At 41.0% G+C, this 5,923-nt stretch overlaps 1 pseudogene; it reads right to left on the reverse strand.

Annotated features, from left to right (window-relative positions):
• Window positions 1-3,925: 3,925 nt before the first annotated feature.
• LOC131730279 (U2 spliceosomal RNA) lies at window positions 3,926-4,129 on the reverse strand (annotated as a pseudogene).
• Window positions 4,130-5,923: the final 1,794 nt, after the last annotated feature.

A 5,923-nucleotide genomic window follows, 5' to 3' on the forward strand; every position in this document is an offset into this window, starting at 1 on the left:
GCTATCCTCCTCCCTGGCACTGCACACACTTGATCAGGGTGGATCACTGAACCAATGACCCCCCCGATCCTAACCATTATAATCTTAGCAAATAATTTATAATCTGTGTTTAAAAGGTTTATGGGTCTCCAGTTTTTCAAATCCTTCCTATCTTCTTTTTTAAATAAAAGTGTAATAACCCCCTGCCTGAGGGACAATGGCATCTTTCCTTTTTTAAAAAAAATCTCTAAAAAGTTCTAAAATGTCCATTTTTAAAATATCCCAAAATTTCCAATAAAATTCAACCGGCAATCCATCATTTCCTGGAGTCTTATTTGTTTTAAAATCTTTTATTGCTCCTTCTAATTCCTCCATCTTTATTTCTTCACCCATGCACTCCTTCTCCTCCTCCGATAAAACCTTGCTCACACCTTTCAATAAAACCTTTTAAATTATTCTCATCAACTACTTTCTCATTAAAAAGTTCCTTATAAAATTCCTCAGCAATTTAGATTCATTTCCTCTTTGGATTCTTTTAAAACACCATCTTTATTTTTTAAACCACACATTACCTTGTTGTTTTCCACCACCTTTTTAAAAAAGAACCTAGAACACACTTCATTGTGCTCCACATGCTCGACCCTACTGAGATAAATAATTGTTTTGCTTTTCTCCTCAGATCTTTCATTTTTTGTTTGACCGTCCGAATCTCTCGTCCTACCTCAAAACCAGCTCGCAAAAAGGTGTACAACCTTTGCAGCCTGTATTGTAGCCCTGCATACCTTTTTTCTCCTTTTAAAACCTTTTCCCTCCCCACTTTAATAAAAAATTCCCTACTCTTCACTTTCATCACCTCCCACCATTCAGACACAGACTCACACATCTCTTTCAACGTGCTCCATTCGTTATAACACTGTCTGAACCTTTCACACACTCTCTCATCCTCTAGCAGCTTCACATTCAACTTCCATACACCCCTTCCAACAGTCACAGGCACTCCACAATCAAGCCTGGCACACAATAAAACATGGTCGGAATAAAACACTGGGTCTAAAATGAACTGGCTACATTTAAAATCTTTGGATAGAAACATAAAATCAATACGTGATTTTCTGTCCTCCTGTGCGTTAAACCAAGTGTGCCCACTTTCACCCGGGTGCAAACTTTTAAAAGCATCAATCAAATTAAAATCCTTTAAAAAGCCTTTTAATAAAATCGATGTTTTGTCCAGCTTCACCTCCCCACTCACACCACCCTTATCCTGTGCTGCTAAAGTTGTATTAAAATCCCCTCCCAACACCACTGATTTGGTGGAAAGCAGAGCAATACCAATCCTCTCAAACATCTCAAACCTTTCGTTCTTATCAGGTGAGGCGTACACATTTATCAAGTTTATTTCTTTATTCATATATAAAATCCGGACCAGCATTGCTCTGCCGTCCACCAAAACCTCTTTCCCTTTAAAAACGATATTCTTATTTTTAAAAAGTATCCCCACACCACCATTCCTATTCTCATTCATACCAGACCAGCAAGACTTCCCATACACCCATTTCTTTTCTAACTTGATAAATTGACAACACCATTACGGCCACAACGATTATACACCTTATTAACCCAGCCATCATTACTATTTTTTAGTTTTTTCCCCTTTCCCTTTAACTTTACCCATAGCTTTACCTCTCATTTGTGTCACCTCTGCCAATTGTGTTACCGCATCGTCTACCAAAAAACTCCATTCCTCTCCCTCTATGGTTGCTGGCACATAGCTCTCGCCACTTTCAGAGCTCTGAGGAGAAAAGCAATGCTCCCCCACGCCCGGGTCCTGTGGATAATCCGCAATTGCCACTCTTTGTTTTTCTCCCTTTTTTCCCCCTCCACCATTTTCCTTTTCTTTCTTAAATTTTGAGTCACCTCCATCTCACTCCCCTCAGTTTCCTCTACTATTTCTCCCTCCTCCTCTTCCTCCTCACTAATATCAGAAAGATCACACACATTTGTGCTTGAGGAAGGTGACACCAATAAATCCTCCCTTAAATCTACCACCTCCCTCTCTTCCCTACCACCAGGGTTCACTCTCCCCCCCTTCTTTTACCTGCACCTCCCCCACCACAGGAACTACTGCCACATCACCACTCACTCCACTCCTCCCCCACCACTGAAGTTACTGCCACATCATCTTTCCCATCCACCTGGGCCTCCATTTTGTTTGCAGTTTTGTCTTTTCTTAATCTGTTTGCAAATGATTTCAGGACAATCCCTAAAAACATGATCATCCTTTCCACACAAATTGCAATTTTTCTTTTCTCTGCACTGAGAAGTGAGATGTCCCTCCTGATTACAGTTTTTACACCGAACCTCTGTGCAGGCCTCTGCCAGGTGTCCCAATTTGCCACAATTTCTGCACAGTTTTGGTTGACCCTGATAATACACAAACCCCCTATTCCCACCCAGTGCTATATCTGAGGGGATATGTTGGTAGCCATCATATCCCCTCTCACTCGGTCTGAGTTTCACCAAAACCCGCCAAGCTCCATTCCAAATCCCATCCGCATCTGTCACCTTCACCGGACTCCTCTTTACCTCACAATACTGTGCCACCCATGTGTGAATATCCCCCCCCTGAAACCATCTCATTGAACATTTTCATCACCACCATTCTAACACTATTATCTACTAAACTCTCTATATTAAACTTGCACACAGTTTCGGAGTCCTTCTGATTCTCCACCCTCACAAAGAAACTCCGAAACACATCCTCAGACCTAAAACTAACATCCCACGAACTACCATTACCCAGTGCAATTATACAATTAATTTCATCCACCTTAAACCCCAAAGCCTTCTGCAAAAACAACCTACTCATCTCTAACCTACTCATATCTATTCTATCCTCACCAACAGTAAAATGCCTCTTCAAACTAACCCTCACACAACAATGACGACGCACACTAAACCTAGACATCTTCAACAAAACAACTACAACACACTACCCAGAAAAAAATTACACAAATAAAAGAAAAAACACCAGCGCCCACTAGGGGGCCTTACCCCTCCGAGAAACACCACCAATCCACTCCCTTTCACGAACACGCCTCTCCAAAAAAATCTGTCAAATAAATATTATTATTAATAAATTACGCACACCACCTGCGCTCCCTCCCAACACTCCAATCGCTCCCAAACTCGAAAGATTTTTTCGAACTCAAGAGAAGCCAGAGTGTGGCTTTACTGGCAGCCCAGCCCTTCCGGCCGGCCCAAAGGCCTTCTCCTCTACCCGGCGGCAAAGCCAAACAAAACAAAACAAAACAAAACAGGGAACGCTTCCCAAAACGCAAGTGCCGTTCGGTCCCGGCAAAGGGGCGCTTTGCTGCTGCCGCCTTGAAAGCAAGGGCTCCTTGCCCCACTAAACAGCTCTGTTTCTCCTTCTCCCACGAGCGCAAGGCCTTCTGGGTACATTGGCCTGCTGCGTGACCAGAGCAGGCTGTCCATCAATTAGGCAGACCTGCCTGCCTGCCTGCCTTATTTGGAACAAACAAACAAACAAAAAACAACAAAGCAGTGGTGTGGAGTAGTGGTTAGGGCTCTGGACTCTTGACCGGAGGGTTGTGGGTTCAATCCCCAGTGGGGGACGCTGCTGTTGTACCCTTGAGCAAGGTACTTTACCTAGATTGCTCTAGTAAAAACCCAACTGTATAAATGGGTAATTGTATGTAAAATAATGTGATATCTGTGTAATGTGAAATAATGTATAATGTGATATCTTGTAACAATTGTAAGTCGCCCTGGATAAGGGCGTCTGCTAAGAAATAAATAATAATAACAAAAAGAGCGGGAAAAATACAACCCAGAAAAAGGGAGAGGGAGAGGCTGGCTCTTTCTTTCTTTCTTTCTTTCTTTCTTTCTTTCTTTCTCTCTCTCTCTCTCTCTCACTCTTTTTTTACCTTTCTTGTGCACCGTTCCCAGAGGTACTGCAATACCGGGTCGATGCGTGGAGTGGACGGAGCAAGCCCCGGTTCCATCTCCTGCTTCCAAAAATCAATTTAATATAGACGGGTGCCCCTATGGGGGACGTATCAGATATTAAACTGATAAGAACAGATTTTTTTTATTTTATTTTTTTTTAATTATTTTATTCTTCAACAATTATAGATCACAACAACAAAGTTTTAACTTAAAACACACTAAACACACATTTACAAAACATACTACACAATACAATACATTACAGATTCATTAACAAAATCTCTTTTTACAATCACATACATCAATTGTTCCCAGTAGAACCCTTTACAAAACACCTCACCCTCTAAAAAAAAAAAAAAAAGTCAATGAACCAACAAAACCCTGCATCAGAGGCACACTTTCCATCGGTCCCTGGCATACTCGGCTCCTTTTGCACGCACATCTCGGAAATAATAACCCTTTAAGAACATAAGAACATAAGAAAGTTTACAAACGAGAGGAGGCCATTCAGCCCATCTTGCTCGTTTGGTTGTTAGTAGCTTATTGATCCCAGAATCTCATCAAGCAGCTTCTTGAAGGATCCCAGGGTGTCAGCTTCAACAACATTACTGGGGAGTTGGTTCCAGACCCTCACAATTCTCTGTGTAAAAAAGTGCCTCCTATTTTCTGTTCTGAATGCCCCTTTATCTAATCTCCATTTATGACCCCTGGTCCTTTTTTCTTTTTTCAAGTCAAAGAAGTCCCCCGGGTTGACATTGTCTATACCTTTTAGGATTTTGAATGTTTGAATCAGATCGCCGCGTAGTCTTCTTTGTTCAAGACTGAATAGATTCAATTCTTTTAGCCTGTCTGCATACGACATGCCTTTTAAACCCGGGATAATTCTGGTTGCTCTTCTTTGCACTCTTTCTAGAGCAGCAATATCCTTTTTGTAACGAGGTGACCAGAACTGAACACAATATTCTAGGTGAGGTCTTACTAATGCATTGTAGAGTTTTAACATTACTTCCCTTGATTTAAATTCAACACTTCTCACAATATATCCAAGCATCTTGTTAGCCTTTTTTATAGCTTCCCCACATTGTCTAGATGGAGACATTTCTGAGTCAACATAAACTCCTAGGTCTTTTTCATAGTTCCCTTCTTCAATTTCACTATCTCCCATATGATATTTATAATGAACATTTTTATTGCCCGCATGCAATACTTTACACTTTTCTCTATTAAATGTCATTTGCCATGTGTCTGCCCAATTTTGAATGCGGTCTAGATCATTTTGAATGACCTTTGCTGCTTCAACAGTGTCTGCCACTCCTCCTATTTTTGTGTCATCTGCAAATTTAACGAGTTTGCTTACTATATCAGAGTCTAAATCATTAATGTAGATTAGGAATAGCAGAGGACCTAATACTGATCCCTGTGGTACACCACTGGTTACCTCACTCCATTTCGAGGTTTCTCCTCTAATCAGTACTTTCTGTTTTCTACATGTTAACCACTCCCTAATCCATGTGCATGCATTTCCTTGAATCCCTACTGCGTTCAGCTTGAGAATTAATCTTTTATGCGGGACTTTGTCAAAAGCTTTCTGGAAATCTAAATAGACCATGTCGTATGCTTTGCAGTTGTCCATTTTCAATGTTGCATCCTCAAAAAAGTCAAGTAGGTTAGTTAGACATGATCTCCCTTTCCTAAAACCATGCTGGCTGTCTCCCAGGATATTGTTACCATATAGGTAATTTTCCATTTTGGATCTTATTATAGTTTCCATAAGTTTACATATAATAGAAGTCAGGCTTATTGGTCTGTAGTTACCTGGTTCAGTTTTGTCTCCCTTTTTGTGGATCGGTATTACGTTTGCTATTTTCCAGTCTGTCGGTACAACCCCTGTGTCAAGAGACTGTTGCATGATCTTGGTTAGCGGCTTGTAAATAACTTCTTTCATTTCTTTGAGTACTATTGGGAGGATCTCATCCGG

The sequence above is a fragment of the Acipenser ruthenus genome, unplaced genomic scaffold (assembly GCF_902713425.1).
Source record: "Acipenser ruthenus unplaced genomic scaffold, fAciRut3.2 maternal haplotype, whole genome shotgun sequence".
NCBI classification, from domain to species: Eukaryota; Metazoa; Chordata; class Actinopteri; order Acipenseriformes; family Acipenseridae; genus Acipenser; species Acipenser ruthenus.